The 15,570-nt window shown below is 40.5% G+C and overlaps 1 long non-coding RNA gene across 2 annotated transcripts; it reads left to right on the top strand.

Annotated features, from left to right (window-relative positions):
- The first annotated feature begins 14,055 nt into the window (after nucleotides 1-14,055).
- LOC115585336 (uncharacterized) lies at nucleotides 14,056-15,262 on the top strand. Of its 2 annotated transcripts, XR_003984689.1 has the most exons (4): nucleotides 14,078-14,149; nucleotides 14,271-14,428; nucleotides 14,507-14,653; nucleotides 15,029-15,262. It is a non-coding gene; the product is annotated as an uncharacterized LOC115585336 (long non-coding RNA). The 2 variants fall into 2 exon arrangements; XR_003984688.1 differs by having other exon boundaries at nucleotides 14,056-14,428.
- Nucleotides 15,263-15,570: the final 308 nt, after the last annotated feature.

The raw sequence follows: 15,570 nt of genomic DNA, 5'->3' as shown, positions 1-15,570 counted from the left end.
GCAGCTATAACATGTAACATGATTTGAACCTAGACTAAATAACATTAAAATCACAGTGGTTTGAGCTATAGGTTGATATTATAACTGCTCCACTTCAGTAAAGTGTTGACAGTGTAAAATTTAGACTGTTTATTATTTCATTTGATCAGTTCTGCAAGCTACTTAGATCCAATTAAATAAGAAGAAAGACATCAAAACAGACTGATTCTACCAACTAAATTCAACAAAAACAATATCACTCTATGTACTCTATGTGTTATGACTTTTGTTTATGTTTTATTTTGAATCCTTGTCCTTTTTTGTCTCTTCTGGCTTTTCAGTGTCTCCTCTGTGTTTCCCTCTGTATTTCCCTTTGTTACCACACCTTAGACAGGGTCAGCTTTAAAAAAATCAGAACCCCGAAGGCATTTTGTGAATAATCATAATATACAACATTTCTAGGGGTATTAAGGGGTGCTAGACCCAAATCTGCTGTATATGAAGCTCAAAAATGCCCCAAAATGCCTCAAAATCGAGAAACACAACATGGCCGCCGCCAGGCTCAAATCTACTTTTCAGTGTATCTTTTTGACTAGACAAGGTAAAAACATGAATTAAATGTGCTTTTCTAAGTTTTCCTACATGAGCAATCCAATGGCATATTCAGATTTAAGATGTAATGTGAAGAAATTGCTTAGATATTGCAAAATAGTTGTTTAGTGAATAACTACTCAGCTATTATTTTTTTACTATCATTCATATATTTTTTTATTATCAGGCTTCTTTTAGTTTGTATTTTAATTTGTGGTCAAATGTGCTGTAATGGAACCTTGGTCATCCCCAATATCACCAGCTAGTTGCAGGCTAATTGTTACAGGCTCAAATGAGCTAGCTAATTGAATTCATATCGATGTCTTAGACTTTGCATATTCTAAGAAAACTCACACTGTCTTGCAGGTCTGAATTAGTCAATTGACAACTGAAGCCATGGCTGAAGCAATAGACTATACCCAAGAGAGCTTAATCTCATCAAAGCCACTGCTGTGCATCATATGCCAGGAAGACAATAAGCAAAATCTCATGACAGTTAGTAAGGATGGTCTCCAGTCAGCAGACACTATAAGACAACTCTAGTTGAAATTACATGATGACAATTTCCGAGATGCAACTAATCGAATTACTGAGATACTTCAAGGAGACTTGCCTCAGCAATTCTTGTGGCATAGGGACTGCCGAGCAAAATACATGAATAAACGTGAAATTGAAAGGAAATTCAAGGCAGAACTGAAAAGAGATACCAAACAAAGTTCGTCTGCAGCTCGGCAAAATGTTAGCAAAATAGCTCCAATAGAATGGAAGCAGTGTATCTTTTGCCAACAAGATCAGAAAGAAAAAGTATATCTCATACAAGAAATGAAAGTCAGCAACAGAATCCTACAAGCAGCAAAGTATGACTCATTCTTAAGAGTGCGACTAGTTTGTGAAAATGATCTTATAGCTGCAGAAGGAAGATATCACTTGACTTGCAAGAACAGGTTTGAACGTAGGGCCAAACACATGGAATCACTTCCGAGCAGGGACATGCAATTAGAGTGGATCTGCCAAGAACTTGAACAATCAGCAAAGCAAGCAGATATTCTAGATCTTGTACATGTGTGGGACCGGTACTCTACACTAGCTAATGAGGCTCAATTAAATATACCATCTAGATTTCTGAGCTGAAGGAACACCTTCAAGAAACAAATAGCTGGTCGTCTTGAGGGCATATATGACTTTGTTGTGTTGCATGATCAGCCTCGAAATGAACCTCGAACTGTTTTGGTTCCATCCAAATACCGGCATATTCCAGTATCAACAATGGTGAAAGACGACACCGCCAATATTCATAGAGTCATTCCTACATACAAGCTGTTTATTGCTATAAGCTGTTATAAGCTGTGTATTGTTTTATTTGGATACTCATTCTTCCTGGGGTCTGACAAAATATACAGCACATCAAAACAAAAGATTAAAAGCAAACTTAAAGAGTTGGCTTTAAGAATAAAGTCACTGTAATGGATAAAACCATGACCTATGGATCATCCTGCGTTTTGTTCTTCTTTGATTGACAACTTATTTATCACTAATGACCACTTTTTTCACTATTGTATGACTTTCAAGCTCATTATTGACATTTGATCTAAATCAGGACAGGATGTTAAATTCCCCATGTTTGAAAACCTGTGAAAACACATTAAGTTTGTACCTTTGTGGGTGGATGGGGGTGGGTTGGGGTGATATTGGGGATGACCAGGGTTCCATTACAGCACATTTGACCTTAAAACAAAATACAAAGTAAAAGAAGCCTGATAATAAAAAAAATATTAATAATAATAAAAATAATAGCTGAGCAGTTATTCACTAAACAACTATTTTTGAAATATCTAAGCAGTTTCTTCACATTACATCTCAAATCTGAATATGCCATTGGATTGCTCATGTAGGAAAACCTAAAAAAGCACATTTAAAGCCCCTGTACGGAGTTTTTAACTGGATATGCAAAAGTCTCTGGTTTCTGCTGATGTGTCTCTGTTACCTACAACAGCAAAGGAGCCCATCAGTGTGAAGATACGCTATTTCTAAGTAGTCTAATTCTATACCTCTGAAAGGCCTTGGTCGGGTCGGACCACTGACGAAACGATTTACGGCAGTCACACCGGAACTGACGACATTCAGGATACGGCATAGCTGTTTTGTTGCTACGCTAGCCAGTGCTAACCGAGCTAAAACTTTTGTCATGGCTGATAATGAGACAAAGAAAAGAAAAAGAATTCGAACCGAAGACCAACGAAAGGCCAAGAGGGAATCCGATCGAGCTAGGACTAAACACGGATAAACATTGGCAATTTCTTCGAGAGATGGAGAGAGTTGCGGGGCTTGAAGGGAGGGTCGGATCCAGAATTCGCCCGATTCCTCCTAGACAGGTTTGTAAATTTTATTTAATTTATGAAATGTAATGCGGGACGTAGTTTACAGCAATACATGAATTTATGTTGTTACAACAAAGCTGGCTAACGTTACCACTAGATTAGCTCTTGATACTACACTCGTGAAAACGACAACAAACGTCTTAGATCACGCATCCATTTCAGCTGTGTGTATGCTTTAGCCCAGCCGACCTGCAACGATGCATCGGTAATATCCTCTGTCATTGTAAATGATTCAGTTTCTTACTTAGAACAAAACATCCATCACAATCACTGTGACTTTGCTGTAACGCTAGCTCTGTAGCACCGTGGGTAATATTTATTGAGATTGAGGAGTCACGTGCTGATTTGGGTTGATCTGGGCGGGGTCTGAGCCGGTCGGCCATGATGGTAGGAGACGCTATCGGTTGTCAGGGGCAACGCCTGCAGAACTTCACAGAGGCGCGACTAATGGTGCGTTCCAGTTGTACTCGGAAGTCGGGATTTCCGAGCTCCGAGTCGGAACTTTCAACTGGAACGAACCCCGAAGTCGGATTTCCGACTCGGAAAGTCGGACATTCAATACAACCCCCGAGTTGACATTTAAAGATGGCTGCCCCGGTTGTAAACAGTAAGTAGAAGCTCCTGTAATATCCTTTTATTAACACTTTTTTAGTATTTGTTGTCACAATAAGTCAGCCGTATACATTGTATTGTCAGATGTATATATATGGAAATGCTGTCATAGTGAAATTTACATTTTTCATGTGTATATGCGAACTATAAAGCAGACCGTGCTAACAACGGCTCACCGTTAGTCTGGTAGTTTCAACCGGTGTTTTTTTTAAAATGTTTTTTCAGTGACCTGTTTATGCGGAGAGGGTTATAAATGGTAGCCTATGATGTAGTGAATGACCTCTGGATTATGGATGCACAAATTATTAATTTTCTGAATGTTTTTTTTGATAAAAGTTTTGTTGCATGCAAAACATTTATGAGGGAAATAGCTGTGATGTAAACATTTTTTTTTCTTTTTTTTCCCAGTCTATGTGGACAACAACGCCAATTTATTCGTGGACCCAGACAGGAGGACACCCTTTCCTGGACCTTTGTTCCAGAAAGCACACGATCTCGCAAACTACTACACCAACATGGACTGCACCACTGTGGCGAACCTGGTGATGACTGAGGACAGTCACACCACAGCAGGTTAGATAACATAATAAAAACGATAATAACAACAACAACAAAAGTTATGTCTATGATACAATGTTTGACAGCCTATTACCCATATGTGTATTGTAGAGAGCTTCAAGGAGAATGCTGCCACTCTCAGCCAATCACCATCTCCTGCCCTGCCTGGCAATGAAGGCTTCAGTAAGGAACAAACACTGTTCCTGATTGATTTGATGCGGCAACACCTAGCAGCAGAATCTGATGGCCTCCCGAAGAGTCTCAAAGAGCTGAACTCTCGGTTGAAATCGGCAAGGTGCAATAAGAAGAACCTGTGGAAGGAGACGGCGGAGAAGCTCTGCATTCAGTATTCTGAATTGTTTTGTCCTGACAAAGTGGCCAGGAAGTGGAATACCCTGATTGATGCCTACAAAAAAATAAAGGACAACAACAAGTCAACAGGTAAAGGAACCATCCGCTTCCAATTTTTTGAGGAAATGGATGACCTTCTGGCAGAGCAGCATGACGTAGTCTTCCCTGTGGTTGGCACATCAGCGGGGCTCGATGTCAGAAGACCAGAGGTGCTTGGGCCTTCGGCTGTCACGGCACCTCCAGCAGAGGCTGCTTCTTGTTCCAGCACCCACACAGCACCAACACACACACGGCCTCATAAGCATCGGCGGGAACAAGATGACGTTCTCCAGTTCCTCCGTGAGTCCGAGGAAGCCAGTCAGAGGCGCCATGAGGAGGCACAGAGGTGCCAGAAGGAGCTACTGGCTCAGCTTCAGTCAGCCCAGCAAGGGTTTGAGGGCCTGATGTCTCGATTTTTAGACAGAATGTGATTCTGTGATTTTGTTAACATTGCTATTATTGTTAAAACTTTAGTTGTACTCATACTCATAAGCATTTGCACTAGATTTTTATTGTTATTTATATTTCATTTGCACTACGTTGTAATCTAAGTGTTTTTTTTCTTGAATCAAAACATTTGAATATTTATTGAATTTGTAATGTAATGAATATTGTATTAAATGTATTTAATTGTATTAAATTTCTGCCTGGCATGTTGTTTAATATCATTGCAGTAAATAATAGTAATAAGTAATAATCATAATTAAAGGGAAGAGACAGTCAGTTGTGTAAAACACTTATTTACTGGCAGGATAAAAAGTTTAAAACATATCTAAAAACACCTTTTTACAATATTTACAACTTAAACAGCCTCTCCGCATTATCTCCGGAGCTGTGGTTCGGCAATTCTCCGCCGATGGTGATTCACATAGAGCGAAGCATCTCCGCCTTCACGCATGAAAGCCGCGGCGCGATTAGTAGAGGCGTGACGGTACACGTCATGTTGATGACGTCGGTGTTTCCCCAGGTGTTCCCCGTTAATCCAAAATCCGCGGACAGTTTATAATCATATAGATGCAGTTATAATGTGCAGTGATTGAGATCCTGACCCACCTGGAAAGTGACGGAGTTAAGTTTTTCGCGCTAAATTACATAATTAGGCTATACATAATCTGGGGCGCTGAAAAGGGGGGGATAAGGGGAAGGATTCTAGGGGCCCATCATTGACAAGGGCCCAGAAAGGCCCCTAATAAAATTGTAATACTGACAAAAATAATATGACACTAATTTGTTAGTTTATAATCATAAATATGCATCACTTAATGCACTGATAATAACACTAAGTTTATTTTGGAAACATTTCTCAAGGCCCCCCCCCCCCTTTACGTAAAATGGTTCGGTCCTCCCATCGAATCAACTGAACTGCTGCGCAGTGCGTGTATTCAGTCAGTAAGGAGACGGAGAGAAGGCAAAATGCCCCAGAAGTCGGGTAGCCAAAAAAGGAAAGCCAAAAAGATTAGTCAGGAGAGAGAAGCAAAGGGGCGTCAGTATGTCATCCAGTTTTTCCAATAACAAGGTGGGTTTGGTTCATGTGGTGGAAAGTTCTGGAACACAGTCTGTTGTTTATCTTAACCTTGTGTTTTTTAAGCTAGCTCACTTTTCTCCCCATATTGGCTCATATTTTGGAAGAAAACTCTGGATTTTTAGATTTCACTGTTCACGTTTAGCAAGCTGCCCATAGTTGACCACCCCTCCTGTCAAAAATGATGCATGTTTGAACAGACACGTCAAGTGCAGCAGCAGCAGCTGTCTGTGAGCCCCGTGAGCCCCCTACCCCTGAACCAGCCCCAGTAGGCTGACCCACAACTGAGGAAGGAGGTGAGCAGCTCTGTGTTGAATTAATCTATTATTATGGAAAAAAAGAACATTGAAATTAATGAATAAAGATCATTCTGAAATAAAAACACATAGTCTGTATTTGTTTCAGAATGATTTAAATGGTTTAAAAAGCATATAGCCTATAACTTTATTTTGTTTTGTTGAAATTTTGCTATCAACTGAACTATAAACTCACTGAAATATTATGTTTGGTCAGTAGTTTGGGACTCTCACCCCTTGCTTTGCAGTAGGAAAAGAGGAGAAATTTTCTAGTGCTTGCAGACTAAGTGACTGCTCTCAATCCAATCAGAGAAACGTTAACAATATTAAATTGCAACGACCATAGAGCCTCATTTATGTATTTTTTTTCACCCCAACTCTAATTCCACCACGTACAGTTTTGGAGATAAATTATTATTATTATTATTTTTAATAGATTTTTTAAACAAAATATAAACGTATATAACAAACTTAATAAAAACAACAACAAAAACATAATGTAAGACAGCATACAGTTTTTACATTGAGTGCAGTGGCTAGTCTAAGTGTGTGTGTGGGGGGTGATGTGCATGTTTGAAAGAGAAATTGTGTGGTATTGCTATAATAGTAATTTTGGAGATAAATTAGACCTAAATGCAGGGCTACAAGAGGGAGACAGTGAGCAGTGGGGTACTGGTTGTGAAAATCACATTTTCTTTTGTTATTTTTGATCAAATCACTGACAGTAAAACAGAATGGTGGGAGGAAACCTGAATCTGGTGATGGTGATGCTATTTCAAATGGTATTACAGAAAATTCTATATAATTCATGTATGTCATGCATTTGTATTTTTCATGTAATTTAATTTAAGAGAAATTTATATTTTAACCATTAAAGTTGCAGACTTGCAGACAATGAATCTAAATTCCATTGTATTCTGAGTGTTCAGTGCTTCCCCTACCAAGTAACTATCATGTTTTTCTTTTCACACATATCGGAAATTATAGTCAAATATTTCATTAAAATGCACAGTTTTATGTAAACAGCGTAACAATTTTCGCCAGCCTTATGGCCGGCTATACAGGGGCCCAGTACTATTTCTTTTCATGGGGCCCAAAATCCCTGGCAGCACCCCTGTACATAATCACCATCAGTAAACAGGACGCTGTCTGACTCTGTCTCTCGCGGGGATGGAGGCTGTTTTCCGGGGGAAAGTTCGGTTAAGTCTCGGTCCGGAGGGCTGACGGTCGCGGTGATTTATTTTCATCACAAACACTCGGTGAGTTAAAGTTTTTTGCTGGCGACAGACGCTGTTTTTCTGGCAGAAATGTGACGAAGAGTCGGTAGGACAGACACGAGGACGGACGCTTCTCCACATACAGCTGTGGTATTTGTTTTCCTCAGTTGCTAAAGACAGTTACAGTTACTACGTTACTTTTGTTCGGTCCTGTAACGTTGCTTTGTGGTACATTTCTCTGTATTTAGTTGAGTGAAGGACCTGTGCAGTTATCAAACTGTCAGACAGACACGCCCTCGCTCCGCGCCTCCGGCTTATTTGTTCACACTGGGACGGCTCACCAATAATGCGGCCCTGATACTACCTCCAGAGGCGGATCAGCGCCGGAGCGAAATTTCCCCCCTCTCCGCATCTGAAACTTTCACACAGAGGCGGGTGCGGAGAATTGGCGCAGGATCCCCGCATGCAAACGGCAGTGTGATAGAGGCTACTGATTACATTGCTATACCATTTAGTGTGAAGAATTGGCAGACACTTGGCTTTCATTAAGCGTAAGAACTTTATCAAAGCTTGAAAGGAAAGGGGGCTGAGTGACACGATCTTGCGGCCCCTATCTGATTGATTGGATGTCCCAAGCGGCCCCTCTGGCATCTGCCCAAATTCCAGATTGGCAGTCCCTCACTGGTAACAGGTAAGGAAGAACTACAAATGATATGAATACATTCTCTGGTGATGAAGTGTTTACACTTTAGATTAGGGGGATGCAAAAGCACTTGTAACTGACATATAGATGATTCAGTGATACATTTACACATGAGTTATAAAAGATGAAGAATGAAGAACAGGCCTCTTTCATTATATAACAAATCATTAGGTAAACATTTACTAATGATTAGTTCATGAATATTTCATAATGAACTAATCAGTTGTAGATGACTTACAACATATTTGTGATATGTTAATTAAGTATTAACTAATCATTTACAAAGGTTTATTAATGTTTTGTTCAACATTTGTTCATCATTAACTAATGTCTTATAAAGGAATTACTAATGATCGTTATTATAAAGTGTTACCGTCGGCTGTAACTGTGTTGCTGTCCTTTAAGTCCTTTAACTCATGTCCCTTCTCTTTGACAATATCATGTAATATGTGGGACAGTGGCTTAAAAGGACACCCCCCTATATATTTGTTTATTTATTATTTACAACTAATTATTGTGGCTCAAAGTGAAAGATTTAGGCATTGTAATTCCAGAGATTCACCACAAGAGGGAGAATGTGTTTAAGGGTCGCTCTTGGTCAGTGCAGGTCAATCCATGCATTGTGTTGCTCTGATGAAGTTCTGAGAGAGGAGCATGATTTACAATGCTGCTATATGTTTATGTTTGCAGGTAAGCAAGCCACAAAACTCACATCTGTATGAATTTGTGTCTCTTAGGGCCAGAGTGCAAAGAAAGTTGGCTGTCCTTTGTTGTTGTTTTGATGTTTAGCCATAGTTGTTAGTAATACCGCACTGGCAACTAAGGTAACCCCTAACATGCTAAGAGGACCCCGCAGCAGTGGTGGAGCCAGAACGTAGCTAATGGGTAGGCCTGGAAAAATCAGGATGAGCCTGATTATGCACAGTTCTACATGCTAGCAACTTCTGTTGGAGGCATGAGGCCACGCCAGCAACTTCTGTTGGAGGCATGAGGCCATGGTACATAGCACAGGAGAACCAAAAGGCTGGTGGCAATGTTTGATGAATTGCATTTTCTTTTAAATTGTTGGTTGTATTACCATGAAATCTCATGCTGCACAATGTTCCATTTGCCGTTGCTGACCATTTCAGCCCCTTTAACAAGGAATGTTTTCGAGACTCCCCCACGGCTCAGAGCTTTAAGAGCGCAAGCACCAAAACAACATGCATCATAAATGAAGCAGTGGCACCCCATTTCAAAAAGGAACGGGTGATGAAGATCAGAGAGAATCCCTTCACACTTGTTACAGATGGCTCAAATGATACTGATATGAGTTCAACAACTACCAGTAATTTGAATGTTTGTATCCATTTCTACATGTACACTAATACAATTTTTTAACAACATGTAGGTTTAATTATGTGCCTTATTGTTACAGGTCTAGTGAAGATGAATCCCCTCACAGTGAGAATATTTGACACCAACAAAGTTGTGCACAGATTCCTCGATATGTGCACCACCAGTGGGCAGAGCTGTGGCACTGCTGAAGTGATTTATAAAAACATCAATGACACCTTGCAGGAAAGTAACATCCCTTGGAGAAATTGTATAGGTCTCTCTATTGATAATGCTCCTGTAAATACAGGTGCCAAAAATTCAATTGCAACCAGAATGCTAAAGGAAAAGGGCAGCATTTACATCCATGGATGCCCCTGTGTTATTATTCACAACACTGCCAAACATGCAGGGCAGAAGTTTTTGGAAGTAAGTTCAAACATGTACACTTAATATTACCAATCTGTTAAGCCCAATGCCAAGTAAAACAGTTTGCTGTATAGTGTTGTAATAAATCTTTGAATTCATATATTGCAGATATCCGGATTTGATCCAGAGTATCTGACTGTGGATGTTCGGTACTGGTTTAAAGGTCCCATATTATGAAAAACTGACTTTTTCTGGTATTTGGGGTGTTATTGTGGGTCCATGGTGCTGCCACACACCTAGAAACTTTGAAAAAAGACTATCCGTGCTTTTTTGAGTGAGATACAGATTTCTAAAGGGGTCCTGCCTGCAGTTTCCAGATACACCAGTCAAATTTGCTGCGGCTGTCGACGTCGACGGCCACTCATTTGCATATGGCTACCCCACTGCCCCTCCCTTCACCGCACGGTGTCTCCACCCACCAGGTACAGCTACCGTCTCGGAGATCCGCCATTACGCTATTGAAATCACCATGTCCAAGCTCAAGGAGAAGTGCGCTGTTGTTGGTTGCAAGGACCAGCACAAAACACTTCATCGTCTCCCAGCTGCAGAGGACAAAAGAGCAGCATGGATTGAATTTATTTTTGAGAGCAATGTCCCAGCTGATTTTGGCAAAAAACTGTAGGTGTGTGTGAACCACTTTGACCTGACTGTTTCACCAACTTGGGCCAGTACAAGGCAGGAGTAGTCGGCAGACTTGTACTCAAAGGAATACTTGCAGACCAGTGACATGTAAGTATACAAATAATGTGCTGTGTGTTCCTGTAGATAAGGCTGAACTCGTGCCTGATGTACTGTGTGTTTTACCATTGAGAACAAGGTATGGTTAGCGGCTAACCGCTAACGTTAGCTTCTCTGACCACACAAGTTAGTGCTACAGCAGAATCACTCTGTGTATTACATTTCTGATCTTGCACATTATGTAATGCGTGTCCTAGGGAAATGTCTGCATGTGCATGTAGCTGTTTTTATTTAGCAATTTTACACAAACTAACCAAGCAGTGTCACATAGTACCAGCTAACGCTAACCGCGATCTTCCAAGCTAATGCTAACCGCGAGCTAGTTCGCGATCAACACGGTCTCCACACGCAGACCCAGAGACCCGGTCGGTCAAGCGGTACATACACACACCCTCCACCGGGTCTAAATTTTCAGGATTTTGTGAAATAATGCATTTGAAAACGTTTTCTAAGCTGGAATATGTTGGCATAGGCCAGGGCAAAACGAGTGTACTGCTGAGTGCTACACAGAGTTTAGATTCTCTGCCCGAGCCCGCCGCTATCCTCGGACGGGCCGGGCCGGACCGGGCCCTTGACCAAGTATTTGTGCTTTTTTGTTTTTAATAACAGCTAGAAAAACGCGCATCTCTCTCCTCCCTCCATTTTTGTGTTGCTGCGTGGTGTTACACGTGAGTTATCCTCATGGTAAAAACGTGACTTGAGACGTACGTGACATCACTCCCCGAGACGCAAGAAGAAAGCAAGAATATATATTTTTACTAAGGAAAATGACCAAAATAATTCTAATGCACAGTGACTTGAATAAATAACTTTAATCTGATCACTTGTTTGTTAATGTTAACGCATTAGATTACTCGTTACTGAAATAAAGAGGTCAGGTTAGAGTAACGTAACGCGTTGCAGCCTTTAGTGCTTGAATTATACTGTAACAGTGCTGTCATGTGTTACTCCTATCCATATCTGGGAATTCTGTGCAGGATAATTAAACTGTGATTACTTGTTGAGAACATTTTAAATTGTTTGCCCATTTCTTGCAATTGTTTTCATGTTTTATTGTCTTTTTACTGTTTAAGACTCTACCTGGCTGCACTGCATTACAGTGAGAAGGCTGATAGAGGACAAGCTACCACATCATCAGGAGATCCTCTTTTCAAACTGAGCTTTCCAAAGTCCAGGAAGGAAGGGAGAGTGCAGAGCCAAACCCGTGTAGACAGTGGCGACATTCAGTAAGTTTTACAATCTTTTATTTGAACCTCTCAAATTAAAATAAACATGGACACACAGGCATCACACAAAAGGTTGAACACAAACACTTAAAACTTAAAATCTGAATTATTTTAAGATGGTTTTCAAAATAAATAAGGAGAATGTATAAATAAGAAGTAATTAGGAGAAATAAGAGAAACTTTACAACACTGCAGCACAAGGCTTTTTGGTTCTACTGCAATTTTCCTGTAAACATACATATTTGTTTATTGCATTGCAGACTGAGGTGATGCACTGTTGGACCTGCTCTCGTGAAGGTTTTCCAGGACCCTGCCCCATATGTGAAAGAGGTGCTGAAACTAATAATCCCTGAAGACCTCTCGGACCACACAGACAGGCAGCACAACTCTCACTCTCCACCCCAGAGAGCCCCAGCACCAGCTTACAAAGCTTCTGTAGGCTATATTGGCTGAACACAATTCAATATAAAGTCAGCACTGAATGTTTACACCCATGGCAACTAGATACTTTTTTTTGTTATTATTTTAATATTGATATTGAAGTTAATATATAAAGTCAAACTGTTTCACTTCAGATATTTATTTTCTTATTATTATTTCATTCATGTCAACACATGTTTACATATGTTTCTTACAATAAAACATCTTTCCTGACTGTTCTGTGTTTTCATTGTTTGATATGTAATTTTTATGGTAATAAGTAAAAGATGAACCACAAGCAATGTAAGATAGAGGAATCAGTTATGTACTTTTCATCATAACACTTTTGCGATAAATTAATAGTATTTATGTGACTAAAAGCTTACTGCACTATTCCCCTCAGACGTAAAGGTCCATAGTCTGTCTGATAAATGTTCAGTGCATTCTGCAGTGCAGATACATTCAGGCAGACAGGTTACAGGCCAGGAGGGTCCACCATGCACGATGGTGGCTCAGGAAGCTGCGGTAGTCTTCGTGTAACCTAGAAATTATGAAAGGTAAGTGAGTGACGATAGATTAGAGAAAAGAGAGACAGAAAAATGACAACCATGTTTGCCCAGTGTTCACACTTAATTGTGGTATTTCCATACAGCAGATATTCTCAGGTTATGTAGGCATTTGTACACAATTGCCACAGGAACACCTGCTTTTATGCAGAATTTTTATTATTCACTGGAAACTATAATCGCTAATCACGTCGCATTTTTTCTTTGATAATATATCTAAAGTTTATAAACCGTTGTAACTGGTAAAAAAAAAACAATTCTGCTGGTAGAGAGGTGATGGGAGGCAACTGTGGCTTACTGAAAACTTGAAAATTGCTGGCAGTAGCTAATTACAGGTCGTCACTACAAATAAACAGGTTCTCAAGCAACGTACCTGGCTACATAAAGGTAAATAATAATATACGGTCACGCTTTTCTCTTGTAACTGCTATTGCTAAATTGCATCCGCGTTACTGTAACTGGACAGCAGTAAACACCAGCCGAGGTTTGGCTAAGCTTTATGATGTAAACACTTGAGGCAGGAGAAGGGGGCTGTTATTTGAAACAACACGGGGCAGACGGCCAGTAAGCTCGTACAACTTTCGTTAGTCTGCAGTAACATAAAAGTAACGTCGAGGTAACAAACTTAACTACTAACCAATGAGAAGAATCAATGTTCGTTCTTACTTTCTTCTGGAGCCTCTTGTTGTCCGGCGGCCATTACTTCCAGAAACTCCGCCGTTGCCATGGTCACATGATGCCGTCCTCACGTCTTCCGCAGGCAGGAAGAAGTGGGCGGCACCGTAGGCGGCGCGCAGTAGCTCATTAGCATTTAAAGGGAAAGGCACTGAAACAGGCCACCTGGAGCAGGGCTGTGAAACTGGTGTTTCAAGAACCCTGCTGTGCTCAATCCTTCAGCTTATTTCGACCAAAGCATGTTACTAACATTCCATTTAGACTTCAAGGAACCATGTTAAGAAGCAGAAATGAGCATAATATGGGACCTTTAAGGGAAGCACCAACCGTTAAGGTTACCTGACAGGTTTGAGATTCAACCAGCTCTACTGTTATACAACAAAATTCAGACATTTTAAATTTGTTTGCTATTGATGTTATATATATCTTTTACAGAATTTTGTGACTTCCATGGGAGCGAGTACATGGAAATGCTGCTGCACAATTCAGTCCGATGATTAAGCCTGGAGAGGTGTATTACACAAATTCTGCGGCAGTATGGGCCACTTACCAGCTATTTTAAGTCTTTAAGTATATTGATTATTTCATTGACAGTAGTACAGGTGCATTACCAGACTGAATACGTACTTTTAAGCACAACCTGTTTTTATTTACAGATGAGAAACAACCAAGGTTTAGAAGGCTGGTGGATGCATTTTCCAACCCCCTGACAGAAGTCTACCTCCTCTTCTTTCAAGCAACACTTCAAATGTTCTCCACACTGAACCTCCTCCTCCAGAGAGAAAGGTCTTCCATCTTCCAGCTCCATGGAGAGGTAAAATGCAAGGGTTGGGATATCCTGCTGCCAAGTATGTCTGCTTATTTTTCATTGGCTGATATGTCCTTTTTCAAGTAATACATGGAAATCTTTCACGAGCTACAAATCTGCAGATGACAAAGTTCATCATGAAACTGTGTGCGAGGTTCATGAAGCCGTTAGCACTACAGGGCCGACAAGTCCATGACATCCTCTACAAGGACCCACTAAACCAACTGCCAGGTAATAAATTAAAGTCTCACATAAGTAGATAAACCTGTATGCTCAGTGACCTCAAATATACTCTTTGGGAAGGTTGTTGCTATGAGCTGGGTGATATCAGCATAACATGTATGTAGGCAAACAATGTCTATGTAGTCTATGGGTAAAATAGCATGCTTACATAGAGGAATATCTTCAACCACTTGCACTTATTGTGCATATCTTGCTGGATCTATGTACACTTACTGGTTGTCTGTCTAGTTTTGAGTTGAAGTGCTGATTGCCAAGTCAAATTCCTGTGTCTACCTGATGCATTTGGCGAACAAAAAGTGATTTTGATTCTGAGATATTGTTGTACTTAATTTGCTTAATCTCTTTCTGTTCTCTGTCTGGTAGGAGAAAAGCTAAATGTTGGCTTCACCACCAGAGCTACCCTCCACAGGCTCCTTGAGGCTGGAGATGTCACACCTCAGGAGGTGCAGCTATTCCAGCAGGCAGCACTGGCGTTTCTGGTCAGGGCTGTGGAGTACGGAATCAACAAACTCCTCCTGAAGGAGGGCCTTCTGAAGCATGCTTAATTTTTTGACGTGCAGCAGAGGGCTGACTGTGGGGTGGAAGATGCCCTGTACTTTAACACAGGCAAGGCAAGAGTTTCCACATTTTCCATGATTTTAACATATTGAATACTTTAAGTTTAATTTTGATCATAAAACAAATCCTCAATCAGTTCTTTACACATGGTGCTCTTTTTAGATTTCAGGAGCTACTTCCTTTCCATGGGCCACAGGAACAGGACAAGGTGAGTGAGGAGTTCCTGGAGTATCAGCTCTTAAGTGGAACTTAGAGGAGGTGCCACTTTCAAATCTTGCTAGCTCTCTTGCTAGCTTTCCAGGATTGTAGACCCTAGATTTATTGTTTAGGAGTTTTGGGGCAGTATG

This window comes from Sparus aurata, chromosome 1 (assembly GCF_900880675.1).
Source record: "Sparus aurata chromosome 1, fSpaAur1.1, whole genome shotgun sequence".
Taxonomy (NCBI): Eukaryota; Metazoa; Chordata; class Actinopteri; order Spariformes; family Sparidae; genus Sparus; species Sparus aurata.
The sequence above is the reverse complement of the archived record's forward strand: the minus strand, read 5'-3'. Positions and strand labels throughout refer to the sequence as shown.